This window comes from Lacerta agilis, chromosome 8 (genome assembly GCF_009819535.1).
Source record: "Lacerta agilis isolate rLacAgi1 chromosome 8, rLacAgi1.pri, whole genome shotgun sequence".
In the NCBI taxonomy this organism is placed as follows: Eukaryota; Metazoa; Chordata; class Lepidosauria; order Squamata; family Lacertidae; genus Lacerta; species Lacerta agilis.
Window position 1 is genome coordinate 58,950,671 of NC_046319.1, and position 15,101 is coordinate 58,965,771.

The window sequence follows — 15,101 nt, forward strand, 5'->3', positions numbered from 1 at the left end:
GAGGGTTTGCTGCTGCTGCTGCCGCTGCTGCCACTACCGGCTTCCAGGGAACAGAATGCAGAAGGCGAGAGAGAGAGAGATGTGCAGGGAGTTTTTTTTTTTTCCTGTGGCAAAGTCAAGAGGAGCATCAGAGCACCGGTGAAAGGGGGGAAGAAGAGAGAGAAAGAGATCTTGGCAGGCTGCGGGGCACCATCCCAAAGGCCCATGATGACCCCCCCACCGGAAAGGATGGGAAATCACCTCCAGGACTGTAAGTGATGCTGAAGCGGGAGAGAAGCAGAGGGAAAGAGATGGGGGGAAATTGCTGGGCACTGCAGAAGAGTTGGGCGTGTTTAACCTTCACCAGTACAGAGCTGGTGTTGCAAAGCTTGGGCACCCAGAGAGAGGCACCTTTTGGGGGTTCTTGCAAACGGGGGATGGGATGAGCTGGGACACCCCCCTCCCTTTGACATTTTGGAACCAGCACCATTTGCCAGCTTTGCAAGGGTGTGTGTGTGTGTGTATGTGTGTTTTGGGCAGGGGGGAGTTCCTCTGGGGAGGCTGGGGAAATCTCTCAAAGCCCTAGGTGGGAAAGAATCAGCATCTGCTGAGAGCTGCAATTTTCTCCTTTCTGGGTTGTCCAGAGAACAGAGACCCTCTCTAGGGGATTTGGAAAGAATTAGGGTCAGCAGAGAGAGTTTGTCAGAATGCTGAGAAAAAGGGAGAGGGTGGGGTTTTTTTTTTTTTTGGTTTTTTATTAAAATCATCCTAGCAAGGTTGCCCCCCCCCCCCCCGCAATGGGGCGGATGATCAAGTTTTGCAGAGGAAAAGTGTCACCAAGTAAAGCACACAGATCAGGTGTCCAGTCACATTCAGGTCTGTAACTTTTGGGGACTTACTGTGTCAAATTCAATTCGGAAAGCAGAATTCATAAGACATCTTAGTGGCTTTGAGGACAGCGCCATTCTCTCTTCCCCCATGCAGATGGGCTAGAAGAATGAACGACCCTCGTTAAGCAGACTAATACAGCCCTGACCCCCATCAATGCTGCCCTAGCACCAGAAGTACATCTCCCAATCTTGGTCAAGCGTGTATATTAAGTTGTTTCTGGAGCCCTAGGCCTAAAACCCTGGACATTTGGTAGAGGTGGGGGGGGGGAGCTAGTCTTGTATATGTGTTCAGTGACAAAAACTTGTAAAATGAGTAAGATAGATAGATAGATCTCAAGAGTGCAATTAATGCGCTGCTGTGTTGTTTTAATTAGGGTGTACAAAAAGATGCACATAAAGCCTAATATTTACTGTGGGATTCTCTTTTAATCCAAAAATGCAAATGGAATACTAGGCCTTGTAGTAGGGAGGCATTGTGTTGAACTGGGCTCCTGAACACTTCATGCTGGTTCCTAGACTTTAAATACATATATGTTTTCTTCTAGTCTGATTTGACACTCATGGGCAAAACGTAGATTCTCTGAAGCTAGAAGGGAAATGACAGAGGTCTGTTGAGTGGCTGAATGTTGGTGTCGCATTTTTGCTACTTTGACTCCAGTTGGAAAAATTATCTCTTTTGCTGGACCAGCTGTAATTGATCCAAGTGAAATTAATTTTGGTGGGTTTAAGCGGACAGACAGGTTAGGGTTTTTTCACTTCCTAACTGGCGGAGCTTGTTGATTTAGAGTAGGGTGTGGATTTGAATAAGTTCCAGACTTATTTTCTTGAAACCTCTCTGCTCCTTTTTTTTTTAATGTGTTCATCTGATAAAGTGGCTAATGCAGTCACTTTATAATGGGATCGATGGAGCTGGCAGAGGAGCAGGGCTGGCGGGTGGGGTGGGGTGGGGGATGAGTAGAAACAGGAACTGGGCCAAGCAATGGCAATGAGTAGTGAAACTTGGAACATCTCTGTTAAGTGAGTGGCTGCAGAAACCCAGGGTTGGAGCTGGAAGGAGATGGGATTAAAAAGCGAGAGACTTCCTTTTATAGCAAATGCTGGGCAGCAAAAGGAGTGTGTGTGTGTTTCTCTTCATCCAATCTGCCTTTGGCAGGTTCCCCAAGAAACTTCATCAGTGCCTTGGCTTGGCTGGAATCCCTATTGCTTCACACGCGACTGAACCCCAGTCCCAACATTCTTCCGCCGATTCCTGAGCCCAGCAGAATCAACAAAATGCCCCTTCTCACAACCATCCCAAACTGGTTCTAGGCTGTCTGGGTGACCCTCACCCCCCACTCCCACTCCACCTCCTCATTCTGCTCAAAAATATGAACTGCAGTGTCAACGTTGGGCAACAGGCAGTTTCGAAAGGGCAGACCTTAAAATGTGGCTGCGTGGGGCCTTTTCCTGCGTGCATCTTTCGTACATCTATGTCACTCAATTTCCCTGCAGTTCATTAGTGTATCCTTGATGACTGGCAGCTGAATGCATTGTTAAGAGCTCTCTTGTTCTCCCAAATGATCAGGAGCTCGGGGCTAATATCTATATCTATCTATCTATCTATCTATCTATCTATCTATCTATCTATCTATCTATCTCTATCATCTATCTATGCTTTCGTACGCCATTTATTGTGCATTGAGTGTTGCTCATCCCTGCAAATTTGTCGCAGCGTCCACTTGGCATCGCTCTTGTCAAAATCCCATCCCACCCACTCTGAATTTAACCCAGATTTACCATGATTTTTTTAAAAAATTAATCAGATTTTCTGAAGAAATGGTGAATCCAGTGTAAATGGGAAAATAATACAGGGCAACATTTTGATGAGGATGTTGTTTGTGTGGATGCTGGTGCAGGACTTGCAGGTATGGGGAGCAATGAATCCACCATTGATCGTGGCATGGAAGTGCCCTATCTAGTGCACCATAGATGTGCCTGGTACAGCTCCCTGCCCATAAAATCAATTCTGGGGAGATGTGGAGAAAGAAGAGGGAACAGAGGCAGGGGTAAATGCAAACTGCTCTGTTTCAGATGAACTTATTTAGGCTTGCTTACAGGAGTGTGAGCACGTTTGCAAGGTGGGGAAACTGTCAGGGTAACACACACACACACACACACACACACACACACACCCCACACACCCCACAACCTATTCTATTGACTACAACAGACAGCTGCTTTCAAGGCTAATTTCAGCAAGGGGAGGGGATCCTGCAAGCACCAGGGAAGATTTCGGCAGGTGCATGGATGTCCGTGGGCACCAAGCTGGCAACCCCTGCAGTAGCATATGGGAAACTAGAGGGTTGTGCCACAGAATTCATGGAATAGGTGGCCTCTGAAGAGGGATAGTTAGTTAGTAAGTAAGTAAGTAAGTAAGTAAGTAAGTAAGTAAGTAAGTGGTAACCTCATGCAGTGTTCTGCACAGCAGTTCCACACATCTGGGCAGCAAGACAGGATGATGTCTTTTGAAAGAGCAGGAGGGTTTTGGATGGCTGCGGGTGGTGGAGCTGGAGACGTGGAAGTCATGAGCAGGGGTTTATCACAGGGGTGGAGAATCTGTGACCCTCCAGATGCTGTTAAACTCACAAGTCCCATCAACCTCAGTCAGCATGGCCTATAAGGGATGATGGGAGTTGTGGTCCAGCAACAGCCGGAGGGCACTAGGTTCCTCATCCTTTGTTCATCAAACTAGAAGAGCAGAGAGATAAGCAGGAGGCATGGCCAAGGACAGCAAAGTGAAGAAGGCAGCTGGGCTGGACCCACCAAGAACAGACAGGAACGCAGTGGGGGGGATTTTTGAAGGCACTGCGCATTGTCAATGGGGAAAGGTAAACAGTTTGGGCAGCCGAGAGCTGGATATGGGCTAGATAACAAGGGTCTTCCAGGTCTTCATCCTGATTTGTTTGCAGAGAGAATAGTTAGTGATGCATCAAAGCAAGTGTTATTCCCAAACTTTCCAGTTATTCCCATCACTTTCCTTATTGCAAAAAGTCTGATCATTTGGGGAAGCAGGATTATTGCACAAGCCCTCCAAAACAACTATAATTGTGCAACCTGAATTTTTCATTATGTGATTCCACCCAAATATACCGGTAGTGACCCTCTGGATGAGCCCAAGGTGAGACAAGAGAAAAGCAGAAAGGATATGATTGCAGTAGTCTAACTAAGACATGATTAGGGGGATTACATGTCTTCTATTTCCCTTCGGGGGGGGGGAGGACAGTGGAGGCTTCGAATGTCTTTGTCATATCTGTTTTATTTACAAACATGCAAGCAAGTGAAAGCAAAGAGACTCCTGCAGCAGGCAGGAAAACTACTGCTGATCCTGCATCAGATTCCCGAAGAGAGCAGCTGCTCCCTCCCCACCAGCTATTTCCAACTAAGCTTGAGCACAAAATCTCCCAGCTCTCTGCCTGGCTCCATTTGCCTCCCAGTCCCAACTGAAAAATCTCAAGAACAGCCCCTGAGTTCTTACTAGCTGAAGGGTTTCACCTTCCAAAGGCAGGGAGAAAGATTCACTCCAGAAAGAAAGCCACTCCAGGCTTGGAAACAGATTACCCGAGAGAGAACCTTCTCAAATATCAACCTACCCAAACCTTAAATTCATAGGATTGTAGAATTGTTGGAAGCACAAAGATCATATAGCCTAACCCCCTGCAATGCAGGAATCTTTTGCCCACCATGGGGCGAGCATTGTTTGGTGTTGCATTCACTGAACGTACATGTGTGAAGCAAGTTTCTATGATTGACAGCTGTCCATGTGTAAACTGATTCCACTTAAGAGCCTTTGTGGCTAAGGTGTCATGGAAGTTCTGTCTGTGGGAATTGCAGTGGCCTGTTCACTCATGCGATCCATCATGTCATGTTGCAACATCATGTCATGTTCCCTTTCTCCTTGTGCCCTCAATCTTTCCCAATATCAGGGTCTTTTCCAGGGAGTCTTCTCTTCTCATGAGGTGGCCAAAGTATTGGAGCCTCAGCTTCAGGATCTGTCCTTCTAGTGAGCACTCAGGGTTGATTTCCTTCAGAATGGAAATTGCAGTTATTATGGGAACCGATGCTGCCTGTATCTGTGCTTCCCTGGTTATAATCATCACCACTACTTGTAGCATCTACATTTTTCTAAGCTTGGTACGAAGCCAAGGAAACTGGGGCTGTCCAAGTAGACTCCCAAAGTGAGCCCAAAACGGAAGAGTGGGTTGAAGCGGGAATCACAAGGCATCAAGTTCCCTGAGATTTCTGAGAAGATCTAAAGAAAATAACAAACACAGAGAGGGGGCAATGGGACAGGAGAGAGGAGATAGGAAGGGTAAACTAGCTGAGCAATCTGTCTGGGAGCATCCCTTTGAGAGGGCACCCTAGTTGTGCAGCACTAAAACTGCTAGCACGTTTGCAAAACTAAACAGGGTCCAATATGGTTTCAAATTAGATGGGGAAACACATGTTGAGATTCCTGCAATGCAGGGGATTGGACTAGATGGCTCCCAAGGTTTCTTCCAAGTGTACAATTCTATGAGTCTATGAATAAGAGGTTCCCAGTGGTGGTTGATGAGTATTAGAGCTGGTAGGTTGCAAAGCAGGGAGGCCAACAGTAGGTGGAGCCAGAGCAAATGGTAGGCAGAGACAGGCAAAGCCAGAGCCAATGACAGGCAGGGCCAACTCATTCTAGTTTTGTCCCCATCTTCCTGTTGAATTCTACAGGTACTGAGGAGGAGGAAGCTGATAATCAGGGCCACCCCCTGGGCCAGAGATAACCAGGCGGCGGGGGGGGGGGGCTGGTTGAAGGCAGACTGTGGTTGGTGGGCTCAAATAGGCCTTCCTCCAGTGAAAGGCTCCATCTAGAATAAAGGGGAGGAAGGTCAATAATCTGGATGGAGAGGGGCTGGTGGTATTCCAAAAGAAAGGCTGAGCACCACAAGCAATTGCAGATAGGGTACTTTTAAAGTTTCCCACCACAGTGCATTTGAGGGAATATTTGCAGAAGGAAGGCGAGTTCCGTGTGCAAAATTAAACAGGGAGCCCATATCAAGGCTGTACTCAAAAAGGGTTCGACGTGCAAAATCAAAGTGGTGGATCCTAACCTCCTCAAGAACTGTAAATGACTGTTGATTAGTTTACCTGGAGGAACAGTGGACGCTTGCAGACTGTCAGATTTTCAGGTGATTCAATCACATACTGAAAGATTCACATCACACAATTAGAGTTGACTGAGAGGTATTGCTGGACAAACCCACTCCCCACAGGAAACTGGACTTTTTGCAGAAAGGAAAGGCACCAGAAAGTGTGGAATAATGTTAGTTTCCATCTGAAAGCTACTGAATGACAGAGGCAGCACATACCTGTGTTGGCTGTGTGCAGTTCAATCAGGTGCTGCATCAGGCACTTGCATCCCTCTGGGATCCTTGCTCCTCACAGGCAACGTGGGCAAGTTTAACTCCTGCTAGAGAGAGTAGCTAGTACACACTAAGGTTACCGGTAGCTTTCCTCTGCTGTGCTTTGCACAGTCACTGGTACAGCGAAGCTGAATGAGCCGGGGAGTTAAGGGGTCTGCCCTGAAGGACAGTGAGAAGAATCATCGCTGCAATAAGACCCACACCTTTGAGCAAAGGTTGCCAGGTGGGTGGGGTGATTTCGGGGGGGGGGGAGGTAGCGGTGGAAGGACATGAGTGCTGCATCCTCCTCTTAACAAATGTATAGAACAGAGCAACCAAAATGGCCAAGGGGCTGGAGCATCTCTGTTATGGAGAAAGGTTACAATGTTAGGGACTGTTTAGTTGAGAAGGGAAAGGCAAATAATGGGAAGCATGGTTAGGGATGGAGAGAAATCAATTCAGTTCACAAATTTACATAATTTGCACTTTCTGAAACAACATGCAAACCAAGACAGCTATTCTTTGAAATTTGCACTTTTGCCAATGTTGCAATGCAGTTCCCCCAGCTGAGTGCGGTGCCTAAAAATGCACACGCCAGAGTAAAGTGTACATAAAAATGTGCATGTTAGTGCAAATAGCATACGCAAATGTATTGTAGTAGGGAACACTGCTTTGCAAAAATATGCATAATAGGAAAGATTGCACGTAAACATGTATATTAATGAGAAAGTAACGCCTAAACGCTGGGGAAATTTCCTGAGGACTTAAAAAAAATATCACCAGTGGATGTGAAAATTGTGAGAACTGAATTTAAGACCAGAAAAGCGAGAGTCTGATAGAAACCAAAATCGACTGATTCCCCCATCCCAAGACATGACTGAGTTGTATAACAGTATGCATGGTATGGTGAAGAGGTAAGTTCCCCCCCCCCTCTCATAATAATGGAACCTGAGGTTATCCAATGGTGCTTTAAAAGGGGATTAGACAAATTCACGACAGATCAGGCTGTGAATGGCTACTTGTCACAGTACGCCTCTGAGTACCAGTTTCTGGGAAGCATGAATGAGGGCATGCTCTTGGGTTCATGTCCTACTTGTGGGCTTCCCAGAACCATCTGGTTGGCCACTGACAAAAGAGCATGCTGAACTAGATGGGCCTCTGGCCTGATCCTGCAGGGACCTTCTTATGCTCTTTCCCTATTGCTGTACCCCTTTGCAGCCTTTCCCCCTAGGCCAGGGACGAGGAAGCTCAGGATCAGGGGCCAAATGTGGCCCTCCAGATCTCTCTGCCTGGCCCTCAGAACTCTCCCCAGGTCACTGGCCTTGCATGGAACCCCCCTTGAGTGTTTTGCTTGGTCGGAAAGGATGCTTGCTTGGATGGAGGAGAGCGAAGGGTGTGTCAATGTGTGTTGAAACTGTACAAAGTTAACATTCACATTTGTTAATCTATGCACCACTGGCATTTGGCCCTCGGAAGGTTGCCCAGAAGGGAATGTGTCCCTCAAAATGGGTCTCTTCCCCCCCTGCTCTAAGCCATTTCCTTCTCACCATTTCCTTTCCCCAAGCCAAGCTTATTTCTGGTCTTCAGTGGCCAGTTGGTGGGAATGTGGCCAGGGAGAGGGATGGGGGCAAGAGTTCAGCATTGTCTCCCATCTGACACTGCCCACCCCAATCCACCACTGTACCGTTATGCAGCAGCAACCCCTTGTTTTAATGCAGGAGTATGTTCCAGCCTAATTCCTCAAGGGGGAAACTAGTCAGTGGAAGAAGTTATTCTTCCCTGTCCCTGTATAAAAGGATGGCTGCTGGGGCCTTCACTACCATTGGGCTGAGTGAGGTGGCTGCCTCAGGTGAGAGTGGCAGGGCGTGTTGGCAAGGTGTTGGGGGGGGGACAGGGCTGTGTGTGCCACATGGCTGGCCCTGCCCTCCCTAAGCCGGCCTGCTTCCCCCAGATGCAGTGGAAGATGTCAAAGGATGCCAGCGTTGAAGTGCGGCTCAGCTGCCACCACAGAGCTTCCTTGGCCAAGAATTGCCAGCCTCTGCAAGGTCATGGGGCAAACTGGTTTTCCAATCCAAGCTGGCAAGGTTTCAGCAGATTTGTCAGCCTTCAGAGCAGAGGTGGGAATGGAAATGCACAGAGTCACAGTCACACACACACACACACACACACACACACATTTCTTTCCCCCACAAGTACATTGTGCTCCAGTTGGTTCACCGGAAATGCGACAGCTGCAGGGATAGCAAAATGGAATCATAGAATTGTAGGGTTGGAAGGGATCTCAAGAGTCATCTAGTCCAACCCCCTGCAGTGCAGGAATTACAGCTAAAGAATCCCTGACAGATGGGCACAGTCTGTTCCACTGTCAAGCAGCTCTTACTGTCAGAAAGTTCTTCCTAATGTTTGGTTGCAATCTCCTTTCATTTCAATTTGAATCCATTGGTTTGAGTCCTGCCCTCTGGAGCAGCAGCTTGCTCCATCTTCCAAGTGAGAGCTCTTGAGACTTCATGATTCTTTGCATCACCGTGTGCCTCAGAAGAGGGTTGCAGGGGAGGGGCATTTCTGCGGCCTGGGCAGACTTTTTAAAACATCACCACTAAAGCTTTCTTCTTTGTCTTCTTCAAGCAAAGAATCTGTGACCAGTTTGGGGCATGCACTCAAGTTATGTGTCATGCATATGAAATTCAAGGCATTTTGAGCAACAACCCCCACACCACCAGTTATTTAAAACTATAAAGCTTCCTTTTCTTAACAATGGGTGCTTCAAGACCATTGCTGTTTTGCAGGTGGCCACTCTGGGCCGCACATATAAAACATTGTAAAATATCAGACATGAAAAATTTTCTGATACAGGACTGCCTTCAGATGTTTTCTAAAAGTCAGATAGTTGTTTATTTCCTTGACATCTGGTGAGAAGGCATTCCACAGGGTGGGCACCACTACAGAGAAGGCCCTCTGCCTGGTTCCCTGTAACCTCACTTCTCACAGTGAGGGAAACGCCAGAAGGCCCTCAGAGCTGGACCTCAGTGTCTGCGCAGAACGATGGGGATGGAGATGCTCCTTCAGGTATACTGGGCCAAGGCTGTTTAGGGCTTTAAAGGTCAGCACCAACACTTTGAATTGTGCTCAGAAACGTACTGGGAGCCAATGTAGGTCTTTCAGGTGTTATATTGTCTCAGCGGCCACTCCCAGACACCAGTCTAACTGCTGCATTCTGGATTAGTTAATTAACATTTATTTGTCCTCACCAGGCCCTGATGGTGGAGGTGGTTCTGTTAGATTGCGAACCACCTGAAAGTGTCTCCTGCTGCTGTTTTCTGCAGATGCAATAGAGGCAGTGAAGAAGGTCCTATTTGCTGTTGCTATCGCCACTTGGTATGCTCGATGTTGAGCTCTAACCCATGTCTGGTCCTATTCAGAATGAGTTTTCCGCCACTGGCGCTCTAGCAGTTGTCTCACCACCCTCAACTCTGGGGGAAACCATGGGGCTGTCAGGGCTCCATGCAATTGGAGAGGGTGCTTCAGAGCCAGTTGATAGCTCTGGTTAACTCCGCATTCCAGCGGGCCACCAGGGAATCAGCGAAGAGGCCATCAACATGGGATAAAACACCTCCTACTACTATTTGGAAACCATTTGGATCCATTAAGTGGTGGGGGTGGACCATGTTAAAGGTGCAAGAGCCCTGTCCTCTTTTCTGTCTCACCATCCTACTTCAAAAACGAGGTCTGCAGCTGCATGGGGAGTTTAGGGAAAGTGCATCTCCCAGGCCACTGCTCCTGAAAGTATCAGGTGGGCACACCTGAAACACAACAGTGCCTGTCTCCTGTCCTTAGGTGCTTCCCACTGCATCCCCACTACTTCCTCCTTTCTACAGCCCAGTGAGTATAAGCAAAGTCCTGCCTGGATCAGCCCAAAGACTCTTAGTTGAAAAGAAAGGTGCCTAGGGAAATATGGCACTTGTAGGACCACCACCCTAGATGGACAAGCCAGTTCCACAGTTCCCTGTCTCTACAGGTGAGGCCACCTTGCCCATCACAAAAGAGAGGCATTCTACAGGTGCTCAGGAACACTTACTTCCCCTTTGGAAAAGGCAAGAAGGGTAGCAGTGGCAAGTCTTCTTCCCCATTATGCTCAAACTCAGTCCCTATTAAATTTGCTCCTCTATCTTCCCCCGGCATAAGTCCTTCTCACAATGCTGCAATACCCTCCCTTTCTAGGTGGACCTAATGCATTCTGGAAGCCGAAGAGCATTTCACAACAGTGGCAGCAGGAAATGGGGATACAGGAAGCTACCTTAGACAAACAGACCATCTAGCTCAGTATAGGGGACTTTCCCAGTCCTGCCTGCAGATTAGGAGGGGCGAGATGGAAGAAGAGGACAGGGCTCCTACACCTTTAATAATTCTGAAGAAGGAATTTCAGCCAGTGTAGCTTTTCACATAAGGCACACCTGCTGAGATTCCTCTTCTACAATTAAAGGTACATGAACAATGGCCTCTTCATCCATCCGACTACCCTACTGAAGGTGCCTGGGATTGAACCTGGGACCTTCTGCAGGCAAAGCATGCACCCTGCCACTGAGCTTCAGCTCTCACTCCTACTCTTCCTTCTTATGTGTGTTCTAGCAACCTCATACCCAGTGTTGCTCAGGAATTCTAAGAAACCAAAAAGCCTCATATAACCAACATGCTGAAGTCTAATTAATGCATGAAGGGGTTAATGCGATAAAGCAAGCTGTCCTTGCAGGCTTAGCTCACCTTGGGAGAGACTAGATAATCAAGGCTTGTTCCCCTCTAGTTGGCCTAAAAAGCTCAGCAATGTGAGGAGGTCTGAGCTGGTTGCTGCTCCTACACCAACAATTTAATAATTTAATCACTGCAACTAAGTCAGGTTTTACTGCCTGTGCAACTTTTTCTGAATGCTGTATGGAAAAGCACATGAATCCGATCTTTGGAGAGTTTGAAAGTAAGCTACAGTATTTTTTAACTTACCAAACATGTGGCATTTTCTATGCTGGGGAAGAGGGAAACTGTGCAAGGAACTTGGAAGGGCATTTTTCAAGGTTTTATTATTTCCATGCTTTACTTGGCTGTGTATTTTGTGATTTAAAATTTCTGCTGGGGTTCTCTCACCAAAGAGTACTTGCCCCCAAACCTGGATTTTTGCATCCATGAATTCTTATTTTAGACCTATTTTATTTTTCCTTGCCACCAACAAAAATCAGTGGTTAAAACCAGTGCAAGGGTTCAGTCCACCATATTGATTCAAAATGGCATCTAGTTGTATCCAAACATGCAAAAACCTGTTCCTTGATCTCAGGAGCTAGCATGCAAAATTTGGCTACAATATCTTAAAGAGGGGTCCAAATGCACAGTGAACAGGTTTCCAAAATATGTAGTAGTTAAAGCCCCACAGCAGTTGAATTAAGATCCAGTTGTCAGTATGAAGGATCAGGCCCATCCCAGTTTGTGTGTCCAGATTGCAAATGGAACTGGGGATTCTTGCTAGAGCTGAGTTCTCTCTTGCCTGGGGCAGCTTATTTGATAGTCCTGTAAACTTGCTCTGGTTCAGGAGAAGCCTCCAGCACCAGCCTTCAACCACAGAGACCTTGCTATGATTGCTTTCTGGATTTGCTTTGCCTTTATTGGCCTGACCTCAATGGTGTCCCCCACCCCACCCCCCAAGACCCTCAGCAATTAACATTCTCAGATACAGCACCCCAAACACGCCTCCAAGACTGTATCTAGGACAGGGTTGACCTGGTGCAGCTGCCATGGATCTTTGGTGGGTGTCCAGAAGTAGGCAAGGAATTAAATCTGGTGCTTTTGACAATCTCTGAAGGGACCTGGCCAAACCCAGTAAATGCTGTGCAGGGAACAGGCACTTCCAGCCTTTCCTCTATCTAGTTCTTCGTGGTGGTGGCATTACTGCATCAGCCTCAGGATAACAACCTGAAGGCCCTTTTAGCTTAGAAAGAAAGATAACTTTGGATGCGTACACAATATACATTTAAAGCACATTCAAAACAAATTTTTCTCCCCTCCAAAACCTTGGGAACCATAGTCTATTAAAGGTGCTGGGAATTGTAGCTCCATGAGGGGGAAACTACCTTTCCTAGGATTCTGGGGTTGGGTGTATGTGCTTTAAATGTCTGGTGTGCAAACAGTCTACGAAGAGGGAGGGCAAGATAGAGGTGTACTAAACTGTCCTTGGTGTGGAGAAAATGCACAAAAATAAGTTTTTCCTCACTAAGGTCATTAGAAACTGAGACAATTCAATGAAACCAGATAAGAGGAGACTCAGAGAAAGAGGAGGCCTTCTTTGCACAATACACAGTTGGCTTGCAGAAATCACTGATACACGAGCCACTGCTGGCCACCCAATTACCGGTAGGTTACTTTAAAGGGGGATTAGATAGAGGAGAAGTGTATCCATGCCTACTAGTCATGATGGTTATATGTTGGGTTGATTGAGAATTTCATTTCCATACTTTTAAGAAAACCAGAATGATTTGCAGTTCCTGGATCAGAGTAGTTATCCTTCACAGAATGATTCAGATATGGGTCATAAGAGACTCATAAATGAAAGTGTGTGAAACTGAAGTGAGTCAGAAACAGGTTGATCTGTCCATCCCTAGTTATTGAGAACCTCCATGATCAAAGGTTATACGCTATTGAAAGCTGCTAGAGAGTAATTGCTGGGGAGGACAATTGCCTTCGTGCCCTGCTTCTGAGCTTTCCAGAGGCAACTGGTTGGCCACTGTGAGGATCAGGGTGTTAAACTAGATAAATTGTCCTCAGTGTTTCAACACCCAGGACCCATATTGAGCCCAAGCATGTATTTGGGGGACCCACTTCATTATACATGTGTGTGTGTGTGTGTGTGTGTGTGTGTGGGCACGCGCCAAGATTATATATTGCTTAATCAAAATAATATCTCTTAAGAAGTTTGCGTAAGTTTTTTTTTAAAAAAAATCATTAAAATAGCAGTAAAAACAGTTTGATAGATGTAATAAAATTATCAAAATAATAAAAAATCAACAGATTTTAAATGCAAATATACACAATAACATTACATGTCCAAGTAGGCTTGCCTAAACACAAAAGGGTTTCGGCAGGCACCAAAAGCGAAGGGATCTGTCTAATTTCAATAGGCAGCGAGTTCCAGAGTATAGGTTTGATTAAATGTGCTGAACAAGCATTATGTGGCACTTGTGGAAGTGCCAGTTCCTGAAACTGCAGCAGTCAAGTGAGTAGATACGGGGCGAGGTGATTGTTCCCAAGCTATTAAGGGCTTTATATATTGATAGTAACCCATTGAATCTAGCCTGGTAACAAATCAACAGCCAGTTCAGATCTCCGAACAGGGGTGTAATATGCTGATAGGGTCTTAACTCCTGTCAGCGCTCATGCTGCATCATTGTGCACTAACTGCAATTTCTGGACTGAGAGCAAAGGAGGCCTCACATAGAGTACAAGGCAGTTATGCCGCCACTGCCACCACCCACCTTAGGTCAGGCTGAAACCCTGTAGTTGCTCTTGACCTGCCATGGGCCCAGTACAACACGGGTGAGAGAGGTGTTGTGGCTGAGGAGGGGGTGTTGGCTGGAAAGCACCCCAAGGGCCAGATAGAGAGGAGTGGAGGGCTGTATTTGGCCCCTATGTCTGAGATCATGCACCCTGTTTTCCGGGTTGGATTCAAGAGCTAGAGGGGATTCATTTGGGCTGCTGTAGGGCTTATGCATACTTGTCTTAATCATTTCTAATCATTTCCAATCAGCCTTAATCATTTCCAAGCCAATACACAAACGGAAAAGCAGCTGTCCTTTGATATTCACACAGCTACAAATTCTGCAATGCAGTTCTCCAACCCCCCCCCCCCAAAAAAAAGTATAGCAAAATGCATGTAAGTTAGTGAAAACAATGTGCAGGAATGCATTCTATCAGGGGAAATTGATTGCAGAAATGTGTGCAAAATTGCATAGAATAATTCATATACTGGAAGAAACAGGAAAGTGCATAGGAATTTTTGTGCGATTAAAAAAACTGATGTGGAAATGGTGTGAACTAGACTTTCAAAATGGGAAAAATGAGGAATTGAAAAGAACCAAAACTGACAGATTGGTCTACCCCTAGGTTCTGCACCCAAGGAACAAATCGCAGTGCAGGGAGGGGATTTTGACCCAGTTCCTGCTATGTTTGTGGGAGGATTCATATGATCCCAGAGGCAGAGGCAGTAGAGTGGGACAGCATCTTGGGAATGCAGCCAGCAACATCTCATAAAAATTATCTCGTTGGGGAAAACCCCAAATCCTCTTATCTGACAACAAAGAGCCAGGCACCTTTGGAAAGCACCAAAGCCGGGTACAGAAGGGAGCTTGTCCCCAGTGCCTGATACTCAGTGATAGACCCCTTCTGTCCATGGAGGTTCTGCTTAGCTGCCACGATAAAAGCCTCTGAGAGATCTGCCTTCTGCAGATTTGTCTAAACCCAATCCAGCTTCCATTCTGGATTCTCTGGGACTTCTGAGTAATAAGTTTATTTCTACCTGGCAGTGCTTCGTGCACCAGAAGCAGTTTAGTCATGCTGGCCACATAACCCAGAAAGCTGTCTGCAGACAAATGCCGGCTCCCTTGGCCTGAAGGTGGACGTGAGCGCCGTACCCCATAGTCGAATTCGACTGGACTTAACCGTCCAGGGGTCCTTTACCTTAAATAGGCAGTCCGGATCCCAGCCATCCAAAATCACAAAGTGAAAAGTGACAAACTCTCAGCTCAACCCCCTTGAGAGTGTGAAGCTGGCAAGAGCACCTTCTCTGCAG